At 39.3% G+C, this 12,341-nt stretch overlaps 1 protein-coding gene across 3 annotated transcripts in view; it reads left to right on the plus strand.

The window, feature by feature from the left end:
- The window catches only part of ST7 (suppression of tumorigenicity 7), a 320,806-nt gene that overhangs the window by 82,445 nt on the left and 226,020 nt on the right, over nucleotides 1–12,341 (plus strand). The gene's annotated exons all lie outside the window — the stretch shown is intronic.

Below are 12,341 nucleotides of genomic sequence, written 5' to 3' on the forward strand. Positions count from 1 at the left end.
GTGAGGTTGGCCCAGGATCGAACATTGTTTCGTTCTGCTGTGCATGGAGTCGCTATGAGTCGGTTCCGACTCGATGGCACCTGACAACAACAACAACATACATACATATACGTTGACATAACTTTAGATAAGTAGAATCCAGAGACTGAGTTCACAAATATGGGAAAATAATTACAGATCATAAGGACTTCCACTGGGGCAGTCACACGGGAGCCTGGGAAGGTAAAGCTCATATAACATTCTTAATTTGTCTTTTCTTTCCCTGCAACATTAAGTTCAAAGGAAATTTCCTTTTGGGTTTCTTGGCTGTTAATAGTTCCCATCATAATTTTTAGCATCAAAATAATATTTTAAAGTAACTAAGATTTTTTTCCCCCTTCTAGATAGTTATATACTTTTTTTGGGCTAGTTTGAAAATGGAATAAAAATATCCAGTTGTTATTTTTACATTCTCACTCATTCTTTTATTATTTTCACTTTAGCATTGGTCTCCCTAATTGCTAGTCTGTAGTTTGTTCAGCAAAAAATTGCATATGAGTTTTCAGTGATCTGTTGTTTTCCTTGTTACAATGAACCAGATTCATATCCTGTATAAACTGTGGGGAGTCTATGGGGAAAAAATTACCATATATGGAAACTTTCCCCATAGAATCCCCATGGAGTTGCACAGGATGCGAATAGGATTCATTGTTGTTATGGATTCTAAGCCGGAAAAGTCACTGATTATGTGTATTTTTTTAAGCATTAATAATAGTTACTGTATTAAATTATGGTCAGATATTAAACTTTCAATACAAGACCATATGAAACACTAGAATGTGAATTGTATGATCATTATATTGTTGTTGCTTTTTGAAGAATATTGGTATCCCTCTTTTTAATTACTACCAACCCCCCTCCCCCAAAAAAGTCCCCCAAATCCCCAAAAAACAACCATGACAGAGTAGAACGGCTCTATAGGTTTCCAAGGCGGCGAATCTTTATGGAAGCAGATTGCCGTATCTTTCTGTTGTAGACTAGTTGGTGGTTTCGAAATGCAGACCTTTTGGTTAGCAGTCGAACACTTTAACCATTGCACCACCATAGTTCCTCCCATTTAACTAACACTTATTTGTGTGTTTTTAATTAGAAAATGCACAATAGTTGAATTATTTAAAAGTCTTGTAATATAGCCACATTTGTCAGCCTACAATAGTAACTGGTCATATTTTTTCTCTAGAGATTTTATGTGTATTACTGATGGAGTCAGCTAATGATGAAAGACAAAAATACAATTGAATGCATGCTGTAGAAATGGCAGCAACCACAAGCCAGATGAAGGGATTAAATGCAGAATCTCAGTGTCTGATTGGCTGGATTCAAATCACGAATCTACCCTGTTCTACCTGGGTTTGGCCATTTCCCATCTTACCCAAAAGTGTGGCTGATCCAGGGAACCAATGGTGTTAGGGGAATCAGTGAACCCTTGGTGTTAGGGGAATCAGTGAACCCTTGGTGTTAGGGGAATCAGTGAACTGTTGGTGTTAGGGGAATCAGTGAACCCTTGGTATTAGAAGAATCAGAGTGAGGTTTGAAATGTCATCCTGGGGTATAGAGTGTGGGAAAGACCAGCTGAAGAAAGGGAGCTGTCACTTCCGAAGACTGGATAGAAGTTCCATTATGGGAACCTATGAAACGAACCAGAAAGAGATTTAAGAGAGGAGAGAGACTGCATGAAACTGGGCGGTGTGGGTCAGGGTACCAAAAGGCCAACATAGTTCGCGCTACTAGCCATCCTTGAGGTGGTGGTGGTGGTAGTGTGCCATGGAGTCCGTTCTGACTCATAATGATCGTGTACAGGTTTTCCGAGGCTGTAAATCTCTACGGGAGCAGAAAACCTTATCTTTCTCTTGTGGAACAGCTAGCAGTTTCGAACAGCTGACCTTGAGGTTAGTAGCCCGACTTGTAACCATTAGGCTACCAGAGCTCCTTACCCTTGAAGTTGTTGTTGCTATGTGCCGTGGAGTCCGTTCCGACTCATAGCGAACCTGCACAGGGTTTCCGAGGCTGTTAATCTTTACGGGAGCAGAACGCCTCATCTTTCTCCCGCAGAGCAGCTGGTACTTTCAAACTGCTGACTTTGTGGTTCGCAGCCTGATTCGTACGTAACCACTACGTTACCAGAGCAAGGGTCATTAATTGCTGAAGTGGCTTAGGCAGCTGAAGTTTGGGGTGTGCAAAGATTCTCTGTATTAGTGTGAATAATAATCACATAGATGAATATGTAAATAAGGTTTATGACAGTTGCTGAGTTAAGAAAAAATCAAGAATCTTAAGATATGTTCCAGAAATGTTCCATTAGATATCTGTAACTTGGGGTGTTCAGTAATGCCTTGGGTTCATAATTTAGAAGTATTAGTGATCACACTTGAATGGTTGAAGACATATGAAGGAGCTTCCAAAAGTTTATGGAAAAATTCTATTATCTTTTAATTCCACTTTTCCATGAACTTTTTGAAGTCCCCTCATTTTTCCCAGAGCCTGGTAGGGTATCGGACATATGCTACATACTTATAGTCTTTAAAATTTGATTGTTCTTTGACTTAAAGTAATGTAATTGAAAATCTAATATATAGGCTTCTAGAGTCAATACTTAGCTTAATAAAATGTTCTAGGCTAAGGAGTCCATCACATATAATTGTCACATATCAGACACATGTTATGCATAACTCTTATCTGTCAGCCTTCAAAGCAGGAGCAAGTGCTGCAAACAAGGTAGCGAGGGGGCTTTTATTACTAAACACACATTTGTTAGTAGATAAACTACTATAGATTGATATTTTTCCATATACTGATAGCTTGCTTATCATTTTTTAAGTTTATTAAGTAAAAATGATGAGGCACATAATTATCAGTTTATTTAAAATGTGAAAGCTGAAAGATGTTTGTATACCAATCCTGATGTGATTGCAGGAAGCAGAAAATTTATTTTCCATTTTTTGTCAGGGTTTGAGACTGTTGAAACTCAAGCTTGTTGGCATACTTGGGAGAACATCAACCTGATTGGAATCCTGTAAGGATTAGGGAGTGAGAGTGCGACTGCACTGGAGTATTATTTATGACACCCTCCTGGCTACTTCTAGAATACCTAAGAGGGAAGTACTGATAGAAGCTCTGGTAGCATAGTGGTTACGAATTGGGCTGCGAACCTCAAGGCCAGCAGTTCGAAACTACCAGTTGTTCCGCAGGAGAAAGATGAGGCTTTTTGCTCCCTTAAAGATTTACAGCCTCGGAAACTCTGTACAGGGTCGCTATGAGTTGGAATCAACTCCACGGCACATTAACAACCACCATCACTGATAGAATTGAGCTAGAGATGATAACGTGGGTGATGCTAGCCTGGGCTTCTCTCAGGAGCCTAGAATTTCTCATCTGAAACTTTCTTAGACTTGTTTTAGTATAATGTATAATTTAGTATAACGGGGTCCCAGTTAGCAATCTTTCAAGAAAGTGAGACAGCACTGGAGGCACTCACTCATCTATGCCAAGAAATTTGGAAGACAACTCACTGACCGACCAACTGGAAGAGACCCATATTTGTGCCCATTCCAAAGAGAGGGGACCCAACAGAATGCGGAAATCATCAGACAATCTCTGATATCCCATGCGAGTGAAGTTTTACTAAAGGTAATACAGAAACGGCTGCAAGCATACATTGACAGAGAATTTCCAGGGGTTTAAGCCAGATTCAGAAGAGGCCATGGAATGAGGGATAGCATTGCTGATGTCCGATGGATCTTGGCTGAAAGCAGAGAATATCAGAAAGATGTTTACCTGTGCTTATTGACTAAGCAAAGGCTTTTGATTGTGTGGATCATGACAAGCTAGGGAGAACATTGTGAAGTATGAGTATTCCGGAACACTAAATTGTCATCATTAGGAATCTGTACATGGACCAAGAGGCAGTTGTTTGAACAGAACATGGGAACACTGGATGTTTTAAAATTAAGAAAGTTGTGTGACAGGGTTGTATTCTTTCACCATACTTATTCAACCTGTATGTTGAGCAAATAATCCGAGAAGCTGGGTTATATGAAGAAAAAAGTAGCATCAGGATTGGAGGAAGACTCATTAACAACCTGCGATATGCAGATGAAACAACCTTGCTTGCTTAAAGTGAAGAGGACTTAAAATATTTACTGATGAAGATCAAAGAGCACAGTCTTCAGTATGGATTACATCTCAATGTTAAGAAAACAAAAATCCTCACCACTGGACCAATAAACAGCATTCTTCTTAACAGAGAAAAGATTGAAGTTGTCAAGGACTTCATTCTTCTTGGATCAGCTATCAACACTCATGGAAGCAGCAGTCAAGAAATCAAATGATGTATTGCATTAGACAAATCTGATGCTCAAGACCTTTTTAAAGTGCTGGAGAACAAAGATGTCAGCTTGAAGACCAAGGTACACCTGACCCAAGCCATGGTATATTCAATAACCTCATATGCATGTGAAAGCTAGACAGTGAATAAGGAAGACTGTAGAAGAATTGATGCTTTTGAGTTATGGTGTTGGAGGAGAATATTGAAAGTGCCATGGGCTGCCAAAGAACCACCTTGTTGGAAGCAGTGCATCCAGAGTGCTCCTTGGAGGTCAGGATGGCCAAACTTTGTCTCTCATACTTCAGACATATTGTCAGGAGGGACCAGTTGCTGGAGAAGGATACCATGTTTGGTAAGGTGGAGGGTCAGAGAAAAAGAGGAAGAACCCCAGTGAGATGGATTGACAAAGTGGCAGCATCAATGGGCTCAAGCCTGGCAACAATTTTGAGGTTGGCCCAGGATCGGACAGTGTTTCCTTCTGTTGTGCATAGGGTCGCTATGAGTCAGTACCGACTCGATGGCACCTAACAACAACAAGTTAGCTATTGCTACATAGAAAACAACCCAAAAATATGTTTTTGTTGTTAAGTGCTGTCAAGTTGGTTCTGACTCATAGCAACCCTGTATTGGGTTTCTGAGGAGTGGCTGGTGAGTACCTTGTGGTTCAAAGTGACCTTGTGGTTGAGTGCTTATCCTACAGTGCCACACCATGTGTTCATTCACAAAACAAACTAGCTTAAAATGAGCATTTGTTATTATCTTTCACAACTCTGTAAATTGACTGGCCTCATTCTGTGGTTCTCACTTAGGGTCTCATACAGGCCATGGTAGATATCTGTTGGGGCTCCAGTCATCTGAAAGCTTTCTTGAGCATGAGGTACTCAAATGACTGAGTGCAGAGGCTACTTGTTTTCCTTGGGGTTCAGCTTGGATTCTAAGTAGGAATTTCTCTCCTTGGCTTCCTCATGTAACTCAAGCTCCTCACTGTTTGGAGATAGATTCTCAGAGGGAGCATCTCAGGAGCAAACATTCCAGGAGACCCTGTCTGTGGCTATAAGACTTCTCATGATCTTGCCTTGGAAGTCCCAGAAGTTACTCCCACCATATTCTGTTGGCCAACCAAGCCACTAACATCAGTGTGGATTCAATGGGAAAGGAATTAGACTCCTGTTCTTGGCTAGGGAATGGAAAGGTCACATTGTAGAAGAGCATATCAGATGGAAAAAGTTATAGTGGTCATCTCTGGAAAATGCCATTTGCCACAAGGAGTTTCAAACTCTACTCCATGGAGCTGGTTTCCCAGAAATGTTGTGACAGGGGTTCTCTAAATCAGGATCTGCATAGTTTTGTCTGTAAAGGGTTAAATAGTAAATACTTAGGCTTATTGCTGGGCAATTTCTTTTACATGTACCCAATTCTGGATTTTTGTATGAAAGCAGCCATAGACAGACAAAAGTGCATGATTTTATTCCAATAAAAATATTTATGGACAATGAAATTTGAATTTTGTATAATTTATACTTATCACAGAATACTAGTCTTCTTTTGATTTTTTTCCCTACCATTTAAAAATTTAAAGAAGACCTGATGTGACTCTGTAGGATAAGCACTAAACTGTAATGTCTACCATTCAAACCACAAGCTGCTCCTCAGAAACCCTATAAAGGGTCAATATGAGCTAGAACCGGGCTCGACGGCACTTTAACAGTAACAAAAATGCAAAAAACTTTCATAGCTTGAGGGCTGTGCAGGTGATAGACAGACTTTGGCCCATGAGCCTTAGTTTGCTGACCCCAGTAGGAAAAACACTAGACTGCTTAAGTACAAGGTTGGTGCTTTAAACTGACCCACTGCTCCTTGGAAACCCTGTACAGGGTCTCTGAGTCCAAACTTACTCGACAGCACTTAACAACAAGAAGAAGAAAGATTATCTTTGGAGTAGTGGCGTGGCACTGTAGGATTAGGTCTGGATTGTTAACTGAAAGGTTGGCAGCTCAAGTTTCCTTGGAAACTTTATACTGGGTCACTGGTGTGGTGAGTTGAAACCAACTTGAAGACACTTAGCAACAACAACTTTTATCTTTAATTTGGATTTCATATTTAATTACTGGAAACTAAAATATATATATATATATATATTTTTTTTTTTTTTAGTAAGAAGGAGCTCTGGTAGCATAGTGGTTACAAATCAGGCTGTGAACCTTAAGGTCAGCAGTTTGAAACTACCAGCTGTTCCACGGGAGAAAGATGAGGCTTTCTGCTCCCGTAAAGATTTACAGCCTCAGAAACCCTGTACAGAGTCGCTATGAGTCGGAACTGACTCCATGGCACATAACAACAACAACAACAAAAATAAATAAAGAGCAAAACACACTTTATAAAGAACTAATTTTAATATATTGGTTACTATTGATAGATGGGGAGACCTGGTATGGTGCTGTGGGATTAAAGCACTGGAGCGCAAGGTTGGTTTGAACCACAGGATCAGTGGTTCAAACTCACTAGCTGCTCCTTGGGAATTCTATACAGTATTGCTATGAGTTGAAACCAACACTTTAACACTTGACAACAACAACAACAGTTGATAGATAGAGTCCTGGTGCTAACTGGATTGCTAAAGTGCAAGGTTGGTGGTTCAAACCCACCAGTGACTCCTCAGAAACTATACAGGGTTGTTATGAGTCAGAACTGACTTGATGACACTTAGCAACAATACAGCAGCATTGATAGATAAACTTATGTACTCATTGGTTTACTTAATGTTAAATGTTGTGAATTTGAGCTTATGAAATATACACATATCTGTATTACCTATTGGACCCACTTGCATAAAATTTTGTTTGTAAAAATGAGTAAAAGAATAAAATAAACAAAATACTAGGATATTTGGAAGCTTCAATTCTAGTCTATTCTCAAAAAATACTAGGTGACAAAAGTAGGAAAGCCTATGGAGACCTTCTGTTTGATTCCATTCCACAAAGGTATACTGACCACAGAGGACTGTATGTGAGAAGGCTGATGGTAAGAGCAAAAATCAAAGAACATTTAAAAGGAACACAATTTTAGTCCTTCAAAGAGGCCCAGACTGCCATTTTGATGTGGTGTAAATTGAAAAGCGCAGAATTCTTCAGGGTAGGGTTAGAGAGATGGAAACACTGTCTTAGAAGTGTGTAGACAAAATAGGAGAGTCTGTGGAGATCTACTGTTTAATATGTCAAAATGGAAGATAATTCATAAGACAATTGCTTCATATTTGATATATTTTGTCTACTAAAGGTTTTAGGATATACCCTTGTATATTTGGTTGTTATGTACCATGGAGTTGGAACCGACTCATAGCGACCCTGTACAGGGTTTCCGAGGCTGTAAATCTTTACGGGAGCAGAAAGCCTCATCTTTCTCCCGTGGAACAGTTGATAGTTTCAGACTGCTGACCTGAAGGTTCACAGCCTGATTTGTAACCACTACATTACCAGAGCTCCTTACCCTTGTATATAGGTTATTGTTATTGTTAAATGTCATCGAGTTGGTTCCTGTATAGGGTTTCCAAGGAGCAGCTGGTAGGTTTGAACTGCTGACCGTTTGGTTAATAGTCCAGTGCTTATTCTACAATGCCACACCAGTTATGTCTCAAAATTCATCAAGGCATACATTTAAAATGGATATATTTTACTATGGGTAAATTGTTCCTCTATAAATTTATCTAAAGAATGAATAGGTTTCCCTTGTCATTTTCTTCATATTGTACATTGCCAAATCAAATGAGAGCCATTTTAAAAATTTGATTCATGAGTACTTGTGTCAAAAATAAATCTCATCTATAATGCCTTAACAGAATCAGAAACATAAGTTTTGAAATAATTTCCATTTCTGTTCTTCCTCTCCTATTACCTTGCCCTATAACAAATTGAACAGAAAGAAGTTAGATGGAACCAGGTCAGGGCTGTAGGGTCGATAGAGCAAGGCTTCCCAATAAATTTTCTGTAGGACTTGTTACCATTGAGAATGAGCAGGTGCACTGTTACAATGGGGAAAAAAAAAAATCCTCGATGCAACTATTCTGACCTTTTCCCTAACCATTTCAGTTTTTCATTTTCTTAAAACTTTTTAATAATCAATCACCATGTTTGTCCTGTGTCCTTAAGAGAAAATCTATCAGTATCACCCTTAGGAGTCCCAAAGCCATCCCATAACCTTCTGAGCTGACCTCTCTGCTTTGTATTTAACTTGCCCCACAGACCCCCAGACCCCTTCGGCAACCACTGTTTTGATTGGACCGGTTTTTTTTTTTTTAAGACATGCTAAGGAAACTTAGTATATTGATTACATTAGGATATGGATTAAGGCATCCTAAGGAAATTTAGGATTTGGCTTACATTAGGATATGGATTACATCTCAATTAAAGAAAACAAAAAGCTTCACCACTGGACCAATAAACAACATTCTTATCAACGGAGAAAAGATTGAAGTTGTCAAGGACTTCATTCTTCTTGGATCAACTATCAACACTCAAGGAAGCAGCAGTCAAGAGATCAAAGGACGTGTTGCATTAAGCAAATCTGCTGCACAAGACCTTTTTAAAGTGTTGAAGAGCAAAGATGTCAGCTTAAAGACTAAGGTGTGCCTGACCCAAGCTGTGGTATTTTCAATCACCTCATATGCATGCGAAAGATGGACAGTGAGTACGGAAGACCGTAGAAGAATTGATGCTTTTGAGTTATAGTGTTGGAGGAGCATATTGAAAGTGCCATGGGCTGCCAAAAGAACCAATAATCCATTTTGGAAGAAGTGCAGCCAGAGTGCTCCTTGGAGGCCAAGATGGCTAAACTTCCTCTCTCATACTTTGGACATATTGTCAGGAGGGAGCAGTTGCTGGAGAAGGATATCATGTTTGGTAAGGTGGAGGGTCAGAGAAAAAGAGGAAGACCCCCAACGTGATGGATTGGCCAAGTGACAGCATCGATGGACTCAAGCGTGACAACAATGGTGAGGTTGGCCCAGGATCGGGCAGTGTTTCGTTCTGCTGTGCATAAGATCGCTATGGGTCGGTACCAACTCGATGGCACCTAACAACAACAACAACAACAAGGAAACTAAGACACATATTACTAAGAGAAGTTGTTTGCAGCCACCCACTGATCATATATACATTTTTAAAGATGTTTTGTTTGTAATACACCTATACATATATGGCCTAGAACTTTAGTAGCAATACTTTATCACTTACCTTTATATTCCATTGTAGAAATAAAAGAATTAGTTTATCCACTTATCTGTTGATGCTATATCGTTTCCTGTTTGGGGTTCTTATGGATACGGCTGCTATGAAAATTCAGGTGTAATTCTTTGTGTGAACATATGCTTTCATTTTATAGGGTAATTACAAAGGAAAGAAGTTGTGGAGAAACTGCCAAATTGTTTTCCAAAGTGGTCATAGCATTTTTCATTCCCACCAGCAATATATTATAATCCCACTTGTTTCATATCCTTGTCAACATTTGTCAACACTTCAACTAATTTGATGGGTGTGTAGTTTGCATTTCCCTCATATTTAAAGATATTGAACATCTTTTCATGTGCTTATTGCCTATCGGTATTCTTTTTATTGGTGAGGTGTCTGTTCAAACTTTCGAGTTGTCTTCTTAAACCTTTTTTCCCTTTTATTAAGAAAACCTTTTCATAACTTTTTACATTGGTCAAATACAATATGTGGCCTTTTGTGATTGACTAATTTCACTCAGCAAAATGTCCTCCAAATTCATCCATGTTGTGAAGTATTTCCTAGATTCATTGTTTTGTTATTCTTCAACATTGCAGAGTATTCCATTGTGTGTATGTACCAAAGTTTGTTTAACTCTTCTTGTATTGATGAGCATTTAGGCTGTGATGAGGCTTTCTGCTCCCGTAAAGATTTATGGCTTCGGAAACCCTGTACAAAGTTGCTATGAGTTGGAACCGACTCCACAGCACATAACCACCACCACCATCTTTCTTATGAGCCCCTTGTAGACAACATATTGAAGGATTCTGTTTTCTTATCCATTCTGCTTTTTCTGTCTCTGGATTGGTGCATTTAATCCATTTACATTCAGTGTAATTACCAATACTTATGCCTTCTTAAGTAAGTTGCTGTTTCTTGTTATTGTCTGCCATCAAGTCAATTCTGACTCAAAGCGACCCTTTATAGGGTTTCCAAGAGTGGCTGATAGCGTTAAACTGCTGACTTTGCGGTTACCATTCCAGTATTTATCCTACATTGCCACACCAGGGCTTTAAATTTTAGTAGTTCTTTTTATGTTCTGAAACAAGTCATTGTTAGAGATGTGGATTAAAAAATTTTTAAATAGTTTGTAGCTTCCTCATACCCCCATTCTTTCCATGGTGTTAGGTTTTGAATCTGATAAAGTCCATTTTGTTAATTTCTTGTGTCCTATGTAGGAGCTCTGGTAGCGTAATGGTTACAAATTGGGCTGTTAATCTCAAGGTCAGCAGTTCGAAACTACCAGCAGTTCAGTGGGAGAAAGATGAGGCTTTCTGCTCCCATAAAGATTTACAGCCTTGGAAACCCTGTACAGGTTTGCTATGGGGCGGAATCAACTCGACAGCACTTAACAACAACAGTGTAGGTGATTGTTGCCTACCCTAAGATTGTGAAGATGCTTCCTATTTTCTTCTACTAGATGTTTTATATGTTTAGCTTCATTTTGAATAAATTTTTAGATATTGCATGAAATAAAGGTACAGGATCAGTTGTTTAGCACCTTTGTATGCAAAGACTGTCCTTTCCTTCTTGAATTGACAACTTTATGGAGAATCCATTGTCTTTCTATTTCTGGTCTCTATTTGATTCCAGTGATACCCCCCAATTGAGTAATGTGTCTTCTGAAGCCTGTGGGGAGGAGCATGCTTTGTTGTTGTTAGGTGCCATCGAGTCGGTACCGACTCATAGCGACCCTATGCACAGCAGATCGAAAAACTGCCCAGTCCTGGCCAACCTCACAATTGTTGCCATGCTTGAGCCCATTGATGCTGCCATTTTGCCAATACATCTCACAGGGGGTCTTCTTCTTTTTCTCTGACCCTCCACCTTACCAAACATGATGCCCTTCTCCAGCGACTGGTTCCTCCTGACAATATGTCCAAAATATGAGAGAGGAAGTTTGGGCATCCTGGCCTCCAAGGAGCACTCCGGCTGCATTTCTTCCAACACATATCTGTTGGTTCTATGGGCAGCCCATGGCACTTTCAATAATTTCCTCCAACACCATAACTCAAAGGCATCAATTCTTCTACGGTCTTCCTTATTCACTGTCCAGCTTTCGCATGCACATGAGGTTACTGAAAATACCATGGCTTGGGTCAGGCGCACCTTAGTCCTCAAGCTGACATCTTTGCTCTTCAACACTTTAAAAAGGTCTTGTGCAGTAGATTTACCTATGAATTATAAATTCATCTATGTGGAGTGGAAGGACTTCCTTTCCTTTTTTCTAACTTGGCCCCAGGCATCAGTACTTTGTTAGTTATTTTTAGTCTATAGTACAGTGACTTAAGGACCTGGGCTTTGCATCTGGCAGATGAGGGGTTTTAGTTTTACTTTGTTGTCTTGGACATTTTATCTCTTAGCTTCAGTTTGTTTGTAAAATGAGGAAAACAGCTAACCTCATTGGGATGCTGAGATGCTTGAACGAAATCGGACAGTAAAATGGAAAGCCTTTATTGGCACATGATAAGCAGTCAATAGTTTATTTTTAGGCTTTCCATATCAAGAATACATCACAGTATAGTATTAGCAGCATACTGTGTTTATATTGTTTAAAATAGAGTGTAAGTGATGATAGAAACAGTACCATCAAACACACACAGATGAGAAAGGAAGAATAAAAAATAATTTAAAAAATACTGTTTCATATCATAGAATATAAGCTCTTGGTTCCTCCTACCATATATTAGCTTACATTCTAAGGGGACAAGATAAAT

This window comes from Chrysochloris asiatica, unplaced genomic scaffold, assembly GCF_000296735.1.
Source record: "Chrysochloris asiatica unplaced genomic scaffold, ChrAsi1.0 scaffold00032, whole genome shotgun sequence".
NCBI classification, from domain to species: Eukaryota; Metazoa; Chordata; class Mammalia; order Afrosoricida; family Chrysochloridae; genus Chrysochloris; species Chrysochloris asiatica.